This window comes from Ictidomys tridecemlineatus, chromosome 2 (assembly GCF_052094955.1).
Source record: "Ictidomys tridecemlineatus isolate mIctTri1 chromosome 2, mIctTri1.hap1, whole genome shotgun sequence".
In the NCBI taxonomy this organism is placed as follows: Eukaryota; Metazoa; Chordata; class Mammalia; order Rodentia; family Sciuridae; genus Ictidomys; species Ictidomys tridecemlineatus.
The window spans coordinates 142,535,155-142,555,311 of NC_135478.1; the positions used below are offsets into that span (position 1 = coordinate 142,535,155).

The window sequence follows — 20,157 nt, forward strand, 5'->3', positions numbered from 1 at the left end:
CAAGACACTCTGGCCCATGATATTGAATCCCAAATCAGAATCCCTCTTCCATTTATTTATTACCTATGTATATTCATTCCAAAGCTTGACCTATGTTCTCCTACACTGTAGTTTTTTTGGGGGTACATTTCCTTCCTCCTCACTGAAATTGTTATGTTAAATAATTTTGTGTTCCTAGAAATCAGTAGGGGCTTGCACAAAATAAGTAATAATTATTGTTATTGCTGCTGCTGCTAACACTATAAAATAAGAATTTGACTATCTAGTAATTGCATGCTTCAAATAAGAATTTAGAAGCTTTTTAAAAAAATCATTTACATGCTTAGTATACACGTAGCTCTGAGTTCAAACTGCAGCACCACACACACAAAAAATTATTTACAGATATTCTTCATATCTCTAAGTTATTTCCACTTACCTAAAGTTTCTACTGAGGCTCTGATCTCTACTGAGAATTTTGATATAAAAACAATGTGTGATTTCTCCTGCTGAATTAAGCAGTGTAGAGCTAAAAGTCAACAAGTTTGACACTCAATGGTCTGAATCCCTCAAAAAAGGACAGAACTGAGCTGGGCATGCACTGTACCTTCATCACCTCTAGCAATTAGAGAAATGCAAATCAAAACTACTTTGGAAGCTAAAGTAGGAAGACTGCAAGTTCACGGCCAGTCTGAGCAACTTAGTGAATCCCTGTCTCAAAATAAAATTTAAAAGAACTGGAGGTGTAGCTCACTGTTGAACACCTAACCTAGCACGAATGAGATCTTGAGTTCATCTCTCAGTGCTACAAGAGAAAAAAAAAAAATATATATATATATATATATAAACAATCCTACCTACTGCCTTCTATAGCCACACTCTGAACCAATCTGATTGGTTTGCTTACTAATATTGATTTCAGGAATGTCAGTTATTAGTAAATATATAGAAAAATACCATTTTCAGCCACATATAAATTATGTTTGAGGAAAACAAGAACATTTGTTTTAAAATATTTTTAAAACATATTTAAATTGCTCCCCAAAACAACTTTGCTTTATTCAACTTTGCTTCTCTTGTCTATTTGGAAGAGCAAATTATATTGACTGTTTTACAGAAATATCAAGATACATAAGTGAAGATTCACAAACAATCAAAATAAAATATCCAGCTCTAACGATTCAAGTTGCAATTTATACAGATTTAAAAGTAAAGACCTGAAATCATCTTTCCAAATAAATAAATAAATAAGATTACAAGTATTCCTGATTGTTTTGCTAGGCTAAATTCTCTGAGAAGAAGACCTTACACTCTGAAATAAAATTACATCAACTGTGCTTTTTGTATTTTCCTTGATGAATATTTTGAGTTCTTACTTTTTTTGCCATTTTTTTATTGGTTGTTCAGAACATTACAAAGCTCATGACATATCATCTTCCATACATTTGATTCAAGTGGGTTGTGAACTCCCATTTTTTACCCCAAATAGAAGTTGCAGAATCAATGAATATTTTGAGTTCTTACTTTTTTTTTCCAGTTAGTTTTAACTGTATTGCACCTTGCAGCAGCTACTAAAAGAGGTATTCTGTAAGAAATATAAGTATTACCAGGATCATGCCAATCTGGCAATCAGAAACTATAGTGGTTCCCAATTGCTTCCCAAGTGAATAATAAAATTACAAATATTGGCATGATCCTAAAAACCCTAACCTTTCCTTTAGCGCAGAGCTTTGTAACCTGGACCCCAAATGGGCCTCAGAGGTCAGTAAACCCCCTGAAACTGAAACTAACATTTTGCATGTTTTTATGCATTTTTCTAGAGGAAAGACCCCAAAGTTTTCAGAGTCCCACTGGAGTCTCTGACCTCAAAAAAGGTTCACAGCTATAATTTTAATATTTCCCTTTCATCACCTCCATCATATTTAATGGCCCACATCCATTATTATTTCACAGATCTGGAATTTCTAGCAGAGTCAAGCAAACCTACCTGCTCCCTTGAAAAGAGAGATATATGATTTCCGTCACTTAAAATATCCTAACAACCCTTACAAAGGTCTTTTTGAAATTCCCTTTCCCAACATTCCACTCCACCAGGCCTCACTGACCCAGTTCACCCTGGTGTATCAGGATTACTCATCCCCAAATGGTGAAAGAATAGGACAGCTGACAAATAAGATAAGGACCGGGGGCCAGTCTACTGAATGAATTTGGGCAAATGTGTTCACAGGGGTTTTTCTGTGATACACTCCCTAGGTAATGATGTTACAAGGACTTTCCAGAACAAGTCTTAATAAATTTAAAGATAAAATTTGTAAGCAACTGGAGCCAGAGTGATAGTATATTTTAAGGCAGGTCAGGTCTCACACCATCCTTTATGTCACACTAGATCAGCATCCATCTCTTATGGAATCACATTTAGCTATAAATGGGTTTCAATAATAATCTGTCTCTTCAAATTCACTCCATAGTAATTAATGTTAAAATTCATAAGTGATAAGTACAATCTTAAAAAAAATAAGTAAATGTTGCTTTTCCCCTTCTGTTATTATTTCAATTTAATTTGACAAATTTAACAGGAAACTAAAAGCATTTGGGGGGAACTTTTTAGTTTCCTTTTCTGTTTTTAAGACTGGCATTAATAGCTACCAAAAGTATATGTTAGTATATAAGTTATTATAGATATACACAGTATCTAATGTATGTCACTTAAAAAACAACAAAATCTTACGAGAAATATGTCCTAATAGTCTGTATCCAAGACAGTTGGGGTTGAGCTTTGAATCAGTAGGTGTTTAATCAACAAAACAGAAACCACTTTGAGTGCTCAAAACTCAGGAATTTTGATGTAGGATTTAACAGGTTAAAAAGGAACTGAGAAGCTAGATGGGGTGGGTTGCAGAAAGCCATCTGTGAAATGCAGGAGGACTTTTTCAGCATTGTAGCCAGTGAGGAGTAGATCTGGTATTTGGGAACTTATAGCGGCACTTCGCTATCAAGACAGCATGATAGCGAAGTGAACCCCCCTCTTCTGCCAAAAGGTCCTGGGAAGCACCAGAGATGGGTGTGACCCCTTAGGAACTGAGCAACCTACCTGTCCCACCCTTATCCTGTTTTGGTGAAAAACTTTCTATAGAAAGCCTTTGATATATTCCAATATAAATAAAGCCCCCTTCTTTGATAGAAGCTGGACCCATCTGGTCATCTTTGCCCATCACTGCCCCAGCTCCGAAACTACTTTTCTGTGTTCTGTGGTTATTTAATAGTATACTTTTCTTTATTTCTCAGCCAGCCCATCCCTCTGGAGGGAAACCCACTCCCTCCCTCGCCCACGCAGGAAGTGGGTGATAGTGGGTGGTGGGGTAACTTAGAGATTGTCAACAGCAGGAAATCACCATGATCCCTCAGGCTAGAGGAACAATAGGAGGAGTCTAGGATATCAGAGCCCAGAATCCAGACAGAACAACAGCAGGTTCCTTCAAAGGGACCTGGAACTGAGCAGGAGAGGCAGCTATGGAAGAGATGCTGCCAAAAGCAGACAGGGAGTCAGGAGAAACATGGACTTCTAATTTTTCCTGCCACCTTCAGGTGTCCTTCCTGTCAATGCCTTCTTGTTGGCATGGATCCTGAAATGCAGTCAGCATCACTCTATTATACAGAGCAGAGCCAGAGAAGAGTGAAGAATAATGGCACAGAGTAACCACACATTTCCACCATGGCTTTGTTACCTACATAAATATTCAAAGTCAAGTCCAAATAGCATCTAATATGTAAAAACTTCCTAAACAAACAACAACAAAATCATAAACAGAGTTTATATAAAATAGAAAACCAACTGCATTTTATTAGTGTTACTTTTAAAGGGCTAACAAAATTTTATAAATTAAACTATTCTTAAAATCTTTGCATGAAAACTAATTCTACCAGAACCAACTACAGATGTCATCTTTAACTGAGGCTTTTTACTTAATGGGATGTTTTACTCCTTAATTGTCTTCCTCTTTGCAATTATTGTCAGAATCTATAAAGTTCCTTCAATTTTGCCATTAAATTCTTAGCCCAAGAAAATCTTAGAAAATAGGTATTATGTTTCTATTTTCTGGAACTTTCTGTCCAATGAAGTCTTTCTCAGGAGTTATGATGTGATTGGCAGAGACACTGCTGGTTGTTATCTCCACCAATCATCTTTCTCCATTCTTTCCTCACAGCATAGAGATTGGGTATATACTCCTACTCTAAATGTGACAATGAAAGGTGAACCTGTCTCCATATCCAGGAGAGAGATCTGAAAAGTCAAAGTCTAAGGGGGAGGTAAAGGGTCCAGAGGTAGAAATTTGCCCCATAGAGAACATTCATCAATGTTTAAAATATTTTTTGGTCATCATACTAGAGGAGAGGCAGAAGTATGAGGGTGGGGCGAGCAATGGCTAGAGATGCTGTTAAACATCCTAAAATGCACAGGACAGCATTCCCCCACCACCACCCCTTCACTGCCCACTAAGAGATACACAGAAGCCCTGGTCTAAGTCATTGGTTCTAAAACTGAGGTTTCTGAACCATTAGCCTCAGCATCTAACAAGAGGAGCTTATTAGAAGTATAAATTCTCTGGCTCTTCTCTAAATCTTCAGAATCTAAAACTCTGAGGATGGGACCTTCTACTTTAACAAGTCCCCTGTTAATTCTGATAAATGCTAATGTTTCAGAATCACTGAACTAAGGCTTCAAGGGTTGCCACCTGTGTAAATTATACATATTATTGAAACAGAAACACCAGTTCATTAACTTACGGTCTATTGTTGCTACAACAGCAAAATACAACAGATGGATGGCAAGGCTAAAACATTTGCTATCTAAGCCTTTAGGAAAAAGTTTGCCAACTCTTCATGGAATCACCATAAGTCCCAGCTATACCACTCCTTGGTATTTATCCTAAAGAATTAAAGCATCATACTATACATATCCATGTTTATAACAGCTCAATTCACAGTAGTCAAACTATGAACCAGTCTAGGAGTTCATTGATTAATAAATGAATAAAGAAAATGTGGTAAATACACACATGGAATTTCATTCAGTCATAAAGAAAAATGAAATTATGTAATTTGCACGAAAATAAATGGAACTCAAGAACATTATATTAAGCAAAATAAGCCAAACTCAGAAGGTCAAGGGTCATATGTTTTCTCTCATATGTGAAGAGGAAAATGAAAACAAAAGAGGAGATTATGAAAATCAAAGGGGGATAAGTAGAAGGAAAGAGACCAGGGAATGGGAGGAAGGGAGGGAATGGGGAAGTTTTGGGGAGTGACACTCATCTGCCACATTATATTGTTATGTTGTGTGCATGTTTGAATATGTAACAACAAATCATTATTTACAACTATAATGCATCAATAAAAATGTGGAAAGAAAAAGTTTGCCAAGTCTTAAAACCAATTATGATAATTTTATTATTCTCACCAGTAACTGGTTTAGGAATGGCTTACTTAGGAATAAGACTAACTTGACTATTGTGATCTATAGGATGGAAGAGGAATATTGCTGGACATAAAGATGGGACATTAGGCAAAATATTCCTTATTTCCAAGGAGAACAGACACAAAAAAAGATATGCTCTAGTCTCCTCTGGATATTATATTATCTGGATGTGATACTAAAACTGCAACAGCCATCTTGCAACCACAAAGAAAGCCAGACTAAGAGCAAAAACAACACTTCAAAGATAAGAGAAATAAAATATGAAACAGCTTGACATCCAGGTTAATTTTTTCCATAATGAGGTTGTATTAATTGAATAATAAAAAAGGGCAAAAATGGGATAAAAAAAACCAAGGGGTGGGGGAAAGAACAGAATCAAATAATCACAAGAGTTTTTAATTAACTTCAGTCTATGTTTAGTGCATGTGTGTTTGTATCCACAATCCATACAAATACTGAAGTAAAACAATTTTGGTTTGAAGCAAATTAAATTTTTCCTCAAACCATAGTGAGGAATATTCCTTTTCCACTGCAACCAAAGCAACTTAAACTAACAGGCCACATTTGCATAAATATAATCAAAGTTTTACCACAAGACACACAGTACAAGCTACTATACTTGCAATGCTTTCTCCAAGAAATAAACAGCTGTTGAAGGCATAGATTCATTGACTTGAAGCTATGATATACCAAAATATAAATGAATATTTTAAATCTACCTCAGGTAAACTACCTCATTTCCCATAGAATATAATGTGGCTTGTCATATGTTTACATAATATATAATACACCTGGCATCGTGCAATATTCTAGAAAAAAATACAAATGGGCCATGATCTCCTGCCTTCAAGTAGTTTCTGTCTGATAAAGAAAATGATAAATACACACAGAGAATTACAAAAAAGGAACATAGTACAGAAGTTTGCAGAGTGTTATGAAAACAAAGATTCAGGGCAGATAATCTAATTAGAATCAAAGTTGTGAGTAAGAAACTATTATGGAAACTGTAATTTACCATACAAAGATTTAAGAAGTTACACTTTGAAAAACTGGTATTTAAAAATGTTGCATACAGAGGAACACAGAGTTTGTTTAGCAAACTAATCTGGATAAAAATATTTTAAATAGATTAATCTGTAGGCAACATATTTTACTTAAAAAATATTACACTTCCTAAAAGTTCACTGAACTTGGAGATTTATCTTCATTAAATTCTCATCATTCACCTGGTAAGAACACATAATCTTTAAAGATTAGCATTCCAGGAATGGTCCCAATTTCATGAACGATAGTCTTCCTAAGTATAAAGAAGTATCCAATCCAGAGTGGGAGCTCAGCAAGACCATCCTGGGTCTACATGACCAACTTAGGGCCTTGAGGCAAGATAAAGTCCAAAACTTTGTAGAATCATGAACTAGATCAATAGTCAACAAAATCACCATGACTGGGATGAGTCATTTCATTCCATGTGTGACCAAGTGGAAAAATAATTTGTTGTGTGGTTATGGTCACTGACACTATTGAAAATGTTTATTATGTGATGAATTACACAAACAATAAACTTTATATGTCCACTACAAGAGAAAATAATGGTGGTTTAGAAGATGGAGCTAATGCTACTATATTCTAGGACCCAAGAACCACAGGTAAGAAGAAGCTATTTGGTCCAAGTAGCTCACATAATTAAATATGCCATTAACTTCAACTATAAATTGCACTTGTAAATGTGTTCTGCAATTACTTTGCTGCTAAAGAATCTCTCAAGCAGTTAACCAAACCCAGACCTGCCAAGGAAAGTGTATTTATTCATCAATACTACCTAACCTTCACATTATTTAACATCATGCCCTGATCTGATTTTATCTGAGAGGTCACCCAGCTTCAAGCTTACTTATTATATTTGGCCCATTTACTAGAATTAGATCCAAAATCTTCTCTAAGAGATATTTTTTCAAGTATTGCATAAGAAATCAGTGCTACTTTTTTTTCCTGGAAAATGATCCTCCATATGAATTTTGTCTTGCTATTATCCACCATAATATCAAAAAATAAACAGAATCCTCCATGATCAAAGTGTAGGCCTTTATCCAAAATTCTCATCTGCTCTCCATCTATTTCTTTTCCTTCAAAACTTCATAAACTCACCTGAACATGTTTACAGTGCTTTAGATAATGCCTATTGCCTCTGAGGGAATAAAAATATCATTTCTCTGCACTCATTATTTATCATTGAGCAATCACTTCTAACACTCTTGCCAACTTCACTAGTTCTCAGCTGGACAGAGAGATGAAATTAATAAATGTCCTTTTAGAAGATGTTTTGTGAGTCAAAAGGCCCTGGAGAGAAATGGGGGTTCACCCTAAGAAATGACTAGGCAAGCAATCCCTAGTGAATGATTTTAGGTACTTGTGGTCAGAGGCAATCTGGCCTGGCGGAAGTCCTCAGGCTGAGCCACCATTACCAGTCTGCTCTACCATCTGTGCAAAACCCTGGCTTCCCATAAAATCAACTTCATTGAACTGGTGGCAGTTCATGGTTTTGAAAATTCCACTTTAACTGGAAAATTTCTAAAATGGCTTTGTAACTCTGGTTTGCTGACAACCAACATTTACAAATTTGGCAAGAATCCCCTGTTGCCCAGCTGCCTCTGATTTAGTGTCGCTGGGCACAGTCTCCAGCTTGGCTGCTGGGCTCTATGCACTTAGCACTGCCATATCGCCTCTGGGCAATGTGGTATGGTGGAAAGCAATGGACGGAAGGTAAGCAGACCTGGGGCTGGCCCTACTTCTGTCACTAATGAGAATGCCCTTAAACTTCCTAGATTTTGGTTTCTGCACCTCTAAGCTTTCTTTCTAGCTCTAGAAAGACAGTTAAGTTCACTAGCAGTTACTAAGCACAGTTTAATGATTCTCCGACTCAGGCAACTTGCCATCTTTTATGCTAAAAAAAAGAAACAGTGCTGATATAACCTAAATTAATTCCAATATCTCATTTTGTCAACTCTTTTAAAACTTCACCAACTTCTGGATAAGCAAACAAGTAACAATTTAGAATAAATTGAAGACCATCACCTCTGGCTTTCTTCCTTGTCCCACTAGGATTGCCCATTCAAAAATCAACTAAAAGTTGGATGAAACAGGACAAACAAGAAGCCTGGAGAAGTGAACACAACATAATTAACCAATGGAACAGCAGACAGTTGCCAGAATTTATGTTGAAGAAAAATGCAGCAATACCAGCTAAAAACTACCAGACTATCCACATGAAAGTCGTTACATTGAAAACTGGTTAATCAATAATCCACAGGATAATGACAAGCTATGCCATTATGTGGCACAATGGCATTATGGAATCTTCTAAGAATCACAATGATCTATTTCTTAGCTGATATATGTTTGTCCCCTCTTGAAAAGCCTACTCAAAATTTACCTTCCGTAACCACAGGACACCATATTTGATTGGTGTCCTTTTCTATGTTCATCTATGTGCCTAGATCTCCATAGAAGAGAAAGGATTCAAGGACTCTCTTGCATGGTTCATGCACTACTTTATAAGCTTGTGTGTGACCTTTCTTCTGCATCTTTAAATACTTCAGAGACAGTATCTTATGGCACACAGTGAGAATGCTATTTTCTGCCTACGTTGGCTTCACATCTTCCAAGGTCTGTTATGCTAAGACCAAATCTAGCACCATCTAAAAAAAAGGGAATTCATCATTGAGCACTGACATCACACACATCAGAAAAGTGCTTGTTATATTCATGGAAAATGAAAAGGATAAAAGATAATTTATTTGAGAAAAATAAATAGTTGTACAAAAGCAGATGAAAATTATATAATTTACATTAGGAGTTTAGGGAGAAAGTCTGACCATCAAAGCAATAGAAATATCTTAGAAAGTCTGGAAGTGATTTTTATAAACCTAGGTTCTAAGTTTCTACAATAGAAAAAACTAGTTGAACAACCTGTGTAAAATCATTAATCTGAAAAAGAGGATACTGGTATTCACTATTTACAAAAAACTAGAAAGCTACTACTCAAGTAAATGTGAAATCCTGGGGAGAAAATCATGTAACTATAATTATTATGACAGGGCAAGATGGTAGCACAGTTGGGTTTAACACAAGGAACATTTCATGAGGGCCCGCCATGGGCCAGGAGTTGGGCTAGGTCTCCATTCCAAGGATGAACAAGACTCAGTCTCTTCTCTCACAGAGTTTACATTCCAGTTCCAAGCTCAACAAAGGCTTTCTCAGAACAAATCCAACCTAACACACCAAATGTCTGCTAGTTATGGTAATTAAAATAACGGGGACTTAAACATGCTCACAAGTGTATACTCTTGAGAAAAAGAAGATATTTTTGTAAGAAAATCAAGACAACAGAGCCTGTAGGTTTGAGTTACAAACCTGGGTTACATGCTTTGCCGAACCACAAAGAGCTTGTTTTATTATTATTTTTTTCTTTTTAAACAGCTGGGAAAGTTGTGGGGTGGTATGTCTAGTCCAAAAATGTTATTTTTTGGCTTTGCTTAGTTTTGCAAAAATAAAAGGGATTTCAAATAGACTTCATATCTTTGGAGTTCATTAAACCCTCCAGATATTTTCCCACTTTGTCAACCATTTCATTTGTATCTTATTTGAAAACATCTCCCTCTTTTATCAATTTCTCTATCATTTTTCATTAAATTTGGTATATTCCTTCTATCTGTAAAGAAACAGAACTTTGTGATATAAAACATTTCAAAGATATTTAGCCAAATAAAAATTGATGTTGATTGGAAAAGTGACTAAAGATAAAGTGCAGATCTTGTCCAAAATTATTCAGGGTTATTTGTTTATGTACTACATCTAACTTATACACTAGTAGACCTCTCTATGGGATTCTTCTTTTTTTTTTAACCCTATTTTTATGGGTACATTATAGTTGTACAAAATAGTGGAATTTGTTGTTGAATATTTGTACACACAATGTAACCACAGAATTGGCCAATATAATTCCTCAGTATTTCCCCTTTTCCTCTCCTCCTCTATGGGCCACTCTTTCTAGGTAAAAGAGAAGAAATTATCAAAATTTACAATTTATGGCATCCTTGACAGGGATAATCTTTTTTCTTATTCAGTTTAGTTCAGATGTACTACTACTAGTTCATTCTGAGCTAAGGTAGTATGAAAACAATGCCTGTTTCAGTCATCTAAACTGCCGACAAGGCCATCAGTGAATCACTGGACAGGGCAATGGCCATGCTGACACTATTTACCCATGCACAGTCAATCTACTCCACTGTGACAGTGACTGTTAACGTAACTACCACAAAAACAGATGGCTTCTCAGAAGAGTGGTTTCTCCACTCTTATCACTGTGTAATGGGGTCAGCCTTCATTGTACATTATGAAACAGATCCATTAGAATAGCTTTCAAAAAGTACTGAAAAGGATTTGGGCTTGAGACAACTTGACCCACAATGTACACACTACCTCCATTAATGTTAATTAAGAGAGTCTCTTCCCATTCTAGTTAGCTATTTTTATCCATTCCCTGGCCTTCTTTTTATCCTTTTTCTTCTGCTATTCTCTATTACATTAGAGTGAAAGAACACATGTATCTTCCTGTAAAAATGAATAACAGTTGAACATTTAACTCACAGAGCATATGACTAAAGTTTGAACAATTATCAGAACTGATGGATGAGATTTTTTTTTTCAAGGTAATCACATAGTCTTCAGCCAGGGGTTAGACCAACTCAGATTTCAGCCTCAGGATTGGATTGATTTTTCTTATCACTTGCATTCTTCCTCATTAACAGAGCTGTCACATTTCCAATTCACCACTGTTTCACGTAGGTACCCCGACTATCTAGAGTCTGTTAAAGTTTCTATACATTAAAAGATTCACTTCACTTATTATCTTTCAGTACAAAAAGTTTCTATTTATTCATAGGAATATGAATAAATATTCATGGCTCATACTGGTTCTCAATCCTCTACCATCTAAGGATGATACAATGTGATGGGTGATATGTGTTTGTTACTTATTTGTGTATATATATATATATTATATATATATATATATGAAAGAACCCCTCCCGCAAAGTAATGTCTAGCTTAATATTAGACAAATTAAATTCAACATCTCCTGGATTTTATTCTATTGATTGAATTACCCTTCATGACTGAAACACCGGAAAATAGTGTAGGATTCTCAGCAGTTGAGGCCCAAGTTATGTAAGAGATTAATAGATTTGGGCAAGAAGACATTTTGGGGGTTAGAGATAGTGAGTTCCAGTCTAGGGCATGATTAATATTCAATGTAATTAAAAGATATAAAGAATTATAGGCCAATCGTGCACATTTTTATAATCTCAGCAACTTGGGAGGGTAAGGCAGGATTACAAGTTCAAGGCCAGCCTCAGAAACTTAGCAAGACCCTCTCTCAAAATAAAAATGACTACAGAAAAAGCACAGTGTTAAAGCACACCAGGTTCAGTCCCCAATAGCAAAATAAAGAATCATAACAAAGGTCTGGAAATGGAGAAATAGTCATGGTATCATAAAATCAGAGCTATTGCTCTGTGTCAACAGAAATCAAAAATCTCCAACTGCTTTAAGCTTACATGAAATTCCTATGAGCATAAAAATGATATAATTTGATGCAAATTAGATAGCAAAAGGCTGTTAATGGATTCTGTCACCTATGTTACCTGTAATAAGTCAAAAAGAAACCCATAACATGTCTTCAGCCAGTATAATAAAGGCTCAATATTTTAACAAAAATGCAGACGGACATGACAGTCATTCTTTAAAAAGAGGAGGAAAGAAGGAAGATAATAAATTCTGCATGAAGAATTTGATATTCTAAGATACTATTCCAGAAAGATCTTTTCATTACATAGGAAAATTCTATTAAGAACTCTAAAGACATAAGATTAACACATTAGATAGTTCAATAGAGTAATTATAAGGCAATGACAAGAGTGCAGATGGAGTGGAGAGGGGTTGTTTCACAGCACAACTGGATTCTTGATAAAGGACGGCATTAGAAAAACATTTTTATAAAGACAAGACACACAACTGGGTCAAAATCAAAGAAATACACAAATGAAATAATAGACTTTTTGTTTAAACTAGGAAGAGGAAAGCACAAATGAGCTGAAGTTAATGATCTTGTCCAGCCACAGAGAAATTACAAAGGAAACATAATACAAGGTCTGGAATCCCTAATGATTTTTAAAGAGAGCTGAAAGGTGATATAAACATAGGAGACAGCATACTATTCTGGGTCTAGTAAACAAATTAAAATGAAAGGAGGTGTTTTGCTGATAAACATAATTGATCAAGCAGACAAGATTGAGATACTGCACAGAATACTTCCTGGAAGACCATTTTGTCAAAATCAAAGCCCCTGTCTCTAAGGAGGCATGCAGTAAATGTGCTTAGGCCATCTTCAATCACCCCCTCTTCTAGTTAAAAAAGTGATGCACATTCTCTTAACAGTCACTAGGCCCTGGATAGTTGTTAAGCAATGGTTGCCATAATGAGGAGTGTGGCTGTCATAATAAGTCACCGCTCCCCTCTTTCCTTGGCATGCTCAAGCACAAACATACACACACATACACACACACACACACACACACACAAACACTTTCGTTGATCAAGTACTAGAGAGGACATACACAAAGAAGACATACATATTTGTGTGTGTGTGTGTGTGTGTGTGTATGTGTGTTATGGAGGTTGATGGTCCTGATACCTGGAAAGCTATCCCAGAGGAAGGCTTACCCTGAATCTCTGCTAATACCCCCCACTCCAATAGTACCACATTGACAGGCTCAAGTCCATTATATATTCCCTGGGTCAAATTTGTGCCTACTGGGCTTCTCTGTGTATGTCCTCTCTAATTATATTTGATCAACATATGGCATTGTCCCATTTCATCCTGTTTATGAAACTCCTCTTTTGAGAAAGAGAGAGAGATGATCATGTGCACGTGTAAGGGTACTCAGGACTGAACCTGAGGGCACTCTACCACTGAAATACATCTCTATTCCTTTTCATTTTCTGAGAAAGGGTCTCATTAATTTGTCCAAACTGGCTTTGGACTTGTTATCCTTCTGTATCAGCCTACTGAGTAGCTGAAATTATAAGCATGTGCCACCATACCCAGCTGAAATAATGCTTTAATTATCATATATCCTTTTTTAGAATTTTTCTGACTTTTAAGGATATAAAATGTGATATCATGATTCTTACACTCCCCACTCAGTAATCAATTAGTGTATTTCAAGACTATATTACTCCAGCCAAGCTATGGAAACAACCTAGCATCTGTCAACAGGGCTAGGGGTATAGCTCAGTGGTAGAGTCTAGTATGTGCAAGGCCCTGAGTTCAATCCCTGATACTGCAAACAAAACAAAACAAAAAAAATTTACTAAGTGTCTGTAAACAGATGAATAAATAAACAAAATGTGAATTTATCAACATATATATGTACAGAAACATACACACAGACATACTGGAATATTATTCATCTAAAGAACCAAAAAAGAAAGTCCTGCCATTTGAAATAAAATTGACAAACCTTATGAGATTTGTCATTATGGAGGACATTATGCAAAAGAATAAGCCAGACACTGAAAAACAAATACTGCATGATCTCACTTATATAGGGAATCGAAAAAGACCCAAATTCATAAAAAACTAAGAGTTGAATAGTAAATGCCAAAAGCTAAAAGGTGGGAGAAATGGGAAAATGTTGATCAAAGAGCAAAAAAGGTCACTTATGTGGGATGAATAAATTTAGAAGCATATACAACATAGTGACTATAATTAATACTGTTTTGTGTACTTGAAATTTTCTAAGAAAGTTGATCTTGATTGTTCTCATAGCATACAAAAATCATTACTATGAGGTTATAGATATGTTACTTAGCTTGATAATGGCAATAATTTCACAAAGTATACATGTATCAAACAACATGTTTAAACCTTAAATATATGCAAGTTTTATTTGTCAAGTATACCTCAAAAAAGCTAGGAGAAAAAAAGACTGCCATTATTCCTAACTAAATGATCTTTCTTGATTTATATCAATTTGATCTAATTTCATAGCTCATCTGATACAGTGAAAAATGAAATCATTATTTTCATTGCTAGAAAGGGCATTCTTTAAAATTATTAGTCCAGTTAACTGTGAGCAACAAGGCAAGAATAGACTAATAGTGATAATAGCTAATGTGTATTAAGCACTTAGAATGTCCCTTGCACTAAGTTCTTTATGTGTATCAACTCAATTAATACTCAGAACTACCTATAAGATGGGTTATTATTAACCCCATTTAGAGATGAGAAAACTGAAATACAGACAGTAAGTGAAAGACAGGATTCAAATCCAGACAATTCCCCCAAAGGGATCTGTAATTCCAAAGTGTCACTTTGGATGGAATGAGTGTCATAAAATTAAAATTTATAGAGGGATCATTTTCCTCTATAAAGGGTATAAAGTTATATACCCACTATACAGGAAACAGCAAAAGAAGGAAGATGCTCACCTTATTTACTGATGTTCTCTTGGGCACAGTAACATTCCTGTCCCTGCTACTGGGGCTCCTCTATGTACACCTTTCAGTGCCAGCCACCCCCACCCCCCACCCCACAGCTCTACCTCAGGAAGGGGATCTCATCAGGGATGAATTTTATAAGGATCATAAAAGTAATATGCTTCCTAGAAGCATTACTGGGGGAAGGCTGAAGAAAAAAGAAATAACTTATTTTTTTCCCTACCAGACTTTGGCTTTGGGGCACTAAATGTTATCTTTAAGTCAAAATCACAAGAATAATCACAGATTCCCCTCTATCTGGAGTTGCCATCAAGTATCTTAAAGATGTACAGGAGCTCTGGTTTTTATGAAAAAATTGACAAAACTGTAAGAGAGCATAATCAACAAAAGTCTGATGAACTGGCACATATCATTGGTGGCACTAGGGTTGTAGATAAAGCAATAAGTACCCAAAGAATGAGTTTCAAAGAGTTGGTCTCCTCATCTGTAAAATACAGATAATAACAGCTAAATAAGGGACTTATTACAAGTTGATAAAATCATGCAATACTTACGAGTTCCATGAAACATTTGACAATTCTAATATATTATGGAATGCAATTTTAATTTAACAATTTGATGAATGTACTTTCTAATATTAAACATTAAACATTTACTATAAATTGGAGAACAAAATTACCAATACCCCATATTTATGAACTAACTGAAGAGTCTAAAAAATTAATGTAATTTCTGTTTTAAGGTGGGAAAAACTATCAAACAGATGTCATCATATTTTCAACTGGAATCAGCTAAATGAGGGTCTTTAAAAATTCTGGGGAAAAACTAAAATTTGAAGAAAACTATTTCTCACTACCCCCTAAAATAAGTCTCTATGTAACTGTAAGGAAGTTTTTCAGTTTCACGTACATTTCACATTTATTATTCTCAATTCTATGAAGGAAATTAAAATTAGCAATCCTATTTTATAAGAGAAGGAAACCTAATCAAGGAGTAAATGGAAAAATAGGAAATGAATCCCAAAACTTCTTGTTCACAGCCCTTACATTTTTACATTACCCCAGGTCAGTAAGAAATAATGCCTTTATTTTCACAAGGCTATTGTTGTTTTATTTTTACCTAACTTTTCTGATAATGGAATGGAATTTTCCCCCAGTTAAACAAAGTCAAGTCTTTTCAAATATGTTAACCTTTTAAATAATCTGATTAGGCAAAGAAGATAGCCAAACTTATGAGTTCCATGAAACATTTGACAATTCTAATATTTTATGGAATGCAATTTTAATTTAACAAAATAATAAAAATTGTCATTTAGATGTATGAAATACTTAAATATGAGCATATCTAAAACACTTAAAGCCATTATACTATAGGATTTGTCAACCTCATTGGACAAAAAGCAACCAATACCTAGAAAAATCTTGCATTATTTAAATTTTCATACACCCAAATACAACACAAACTTCAACTCACAGAATTTTGGAGAGCACTAAGTTTATAGGTGATCAAATTTTAAATTTTAGTTTAATCTTTCCATAAATGAATTTAGCATCTTCATATTGGTATAATATTTCCTACAAATTAGGCTCTTCTGCTTTGGTAAACAGAGAGCATAAAAGCTTAAAACACTTGGAAAACATTATTTTAAGTTTGTTGATATTTGGCTACAATAGCTCCATTGTACTAGCTGAAGCTTGCTAAATGTAGAAGAATTTGATTAACTTTATTTCAAACAAAATAAAAGGTTAAGGGCAGTGGTAAAAGCACATCATGATTCACAGAGATGCTAAATAAACTCACAGTCTAGAAACACAGAATTTTTAGAATTGGAAAGGATCATTGAAAATGGAAATATTTTAGAACTCATTTCTCCCATTGATCCAAGCAATACAGCTTTTTTTTTTCTTCCACAAGGTTCCTAACAGAAACTGAATCTACAGAGCAAGGTACAAGCATCACCATGTCAGAAAGTTAATGTAGAAGCTCTCTTTCCTATTTATGAATGCATAATGTTAGCACAACTGGTTGCAAAAAGGAAAATACAAGCATCTAAGAGTCTGTCTTGGTCTACATAATGCCAAGCAACCTTTGGTAAGGTCTTGTCAATTAACTGATTACCATGCAGTTGAATGGCACAGCCTCAATCCTCTGGCCAGCGACAACTAACCACAAGGAAAGCCTGGGCACACCACTCCCTTTGTGATACCTTGGGAAATCCAAACAAATTATGTATTCATTATATTTTACACAGACCATCCAGGCTCCCCATCAAGGCTCCCCAGGTGTTCTTTCTTTACTCATCATATACACACCCACATCCTTCAACATCCATTTTCTTCTGGCTTGCCTCTACAGTCAATACTAAGTCCTAAAAATTTCAACGTGATTGTGTTTTTAATCTACTTTTCAGACTTTAAATATTTCCTAATTAAAAAACATTTTTTGAAAAGGTGGACAGAATGCAGGCTTCCTGAGTCTGTATTGAGGCAAACCCAGAAGAGCAATGCTATTGTTATGAGAAGAACTGCCCATCAAACATGCCCTTTCACCCTCCCTGGGTTACTTCATTCTGACATTTTTAAGTAATATCCTTCATTTATGTGGCCTATGTTCTAAAGAATCCATGGATAATCTTTACATGTTTTTCCATAAGTATGTGCCTAAGCACAGAGTTTTTTAAAAGTTCATTTAGAGGCGCGAGCAGAGTCACCACCACATTTTTGTCACTGCCAGATATCATGTGAACTACATTCATGTTAGCATACACAGTTTCAAACTAAGATACTGCGATTTTCCAAGTCAATCTACTATGATAATTTTCCTATGCACAGTGTTTTCAGATAAGTATAGCCATCAATGGGAGAATTTCTTACCTAATAGATGAAATTTAGCAACCCAGAGCTAAATTTACTATGTGCCATCTTCCAATACCAAACCCCAACTATATGATTTCCCTTCTACACTAACATTATGCTTCTTGTCAAAATTTTTGACAACTATTTCCTTAATTAAGGAAAGGATTACAAGTAATTCCTGACTTTAAATGTAACTGTAAACATAAGTAGGATATAAAAGACAATCACAACTAAAGATCCAAATTTGGAATTTTTACATATTGATATGATGGGAACATTTTATATTTCACAACAGGAGAAGCTAACACATAACCAAGTATTATCCCAATAAAAAGTTCTTATGTGATCTAACTAGAGTTGAGGGTTGTTTTCTTTTCTTTTCTTTTTTACTTTTTTTTTTTTTTTTTTTTTTTTTAGTACTGTGATTGAATCCAGGGCCTTACACACACTGAGCAAATGCCTTACCACTGATAGCACTGAGCTACATCCCTAGCCTCCCCCTCTTTTTTTAAAATTTTGAGATATGCCATGCCTGGGCTGGACTTGAATTTGCCATTCTTTTGTCTCAGCATCCCATGTAACTGCGATTGTAGGCATACACCACTGAGCTGACCGAATTTTACAATTTTATTTATTTTGTTATTTAATAATTAACCTAGGACACAGACCCCATTGGAAAACTACACAGCTTCATGTTTGAATTCATAAAGACACCAAACAGAGAAATAAACCAAAATGATCTTTGAATTGGGAAGTATTAGCTTCACCAGCCCTTGGAAAACATTTATGTTGTACATTAGAGTTCATAATTCATTCATTCAATAAATATTTATTATGTGGAAGAGACAGTGTCAGGTGCTAGGGACATTCTTGTGAACCAGACAGATTTGCTTCCTGCACTTATGAAGTTTCCTGTCTGTCTGGAAAATTAACTACCAATTCAGTTCAATGAGTATTTATCAAACATCTGTAATAAACCAGCTCTGTGTTGACTCATTTGAGGATATGAAAAGCTAACACAGGATCCTTGTCTCCCATTCTATGTCTTTGGAAATTAAAAGTTTACATAAATGAAGTGCTTAGAAAACAATACAAACTGGCTGTTGGTTGCTTTAAAAAAAAACAGAATTCATAACATAATTTCTGAATCTACTTGGAAATGAGATACACTGTGAGTAAAGTGACAAGAGAGAATCCTAAGACTATTTTTTTTAGGCAAACCTTGAAAACTCCAGCAATAAGGCAAAGAAGAAAAAAACTAACTTTCTATTTTATGGGTATATCTTCAAATGTAGATCTCTTCTTTTCCTTTTCAGAATAAATAAAATATTTATTAACTCCTCAAATATATAAAGGGCTATTGAGCACCCAACATAATTTTTGGTTTGTTTTGGTTTTGCTTTATATCAAGTCATATGGAAAGTAGATACTGTAATGAAAGTTCAAATTGGTTTCAGTGAAGCTCAGGGGAGAGCTAGGTAATTGTTTTAGAGCAAAAGACTAGAAATTAAAGGCCTGGAATCTTTCTGAGAGTCTCACAAACTCTTCCTAAGAGGAACATGGGAATTATGCAAAGTTTTTTTTTTTTTAAGTATCTTTGGTTAAAGTGGTGGATATGTTAAAGAATAATCTATTTTTTGAATTAAAAAACTGAAGTATTGAGTAAAGTATGTTTCCAAATTAAGTATTTTGATTTAAAAAACAGACATAATGTTAGTTCTGCCTATCCATGAGCAGGGTATATTTTTCCATCTTCTAAGATCTTCTTCTATTTCTCTCTTTAGGGTTCTGTAGTTTTCATTGTATAAGTCTTTCACCTCTTTTGTTAGGTTGATTCCCAAGTTTTTTATTTTTTTTGAGGATATTGTGAATGGAGTAGTTGTCCTCATTTCCATTTCAGAGGATTTGTCGCTGATATACAGGAATGCCTTTGATTTATGCGTGTTGATTTTATATCCTGCCACTTTGCTGAATTCATTTATTAGCTCTAATAGTTTCTTTGTAGACCCTTTTGGGTCTGCTAGGTATAGAATCATGTCACCTGCAAATAGTGATAATTTAAGTTCTTCTTTTCCTATTTTTATGCCTTTAATTTCTTTCGTCTGTCTAATTGCTCTGGCCAGTGTTTCGAGAACTATGTTGAACAGAAGTGGTGAGAGAGGGCATCCCTGTCTTGTTCCAGATATCAGAGGGAATGCCTTCCATTTTTCTCCATTCAGAATGATGCTAGCCTGAGGCTTAGCATAGATTGCTTTTACAATGTTGAGGTATGTTCCTGTTATCCCTAAT

General features: G+C 35.1%; 1 protein-coding gene across 14 annotated transcripts in view; it reads right to left on the reverse strand.

Annotated features, from left to right (window-relative positions):
• Bbs9 (Bardet-Biedl syndrome 9) overlaps nt 1-20,157 on the reverse strand; it is a 459,963-nt gene that overhangs the window by 130,937 nt on the left and 308,869 nt on the right. The gene's annotated exons all lie outside the window — the stretch shown is intronic.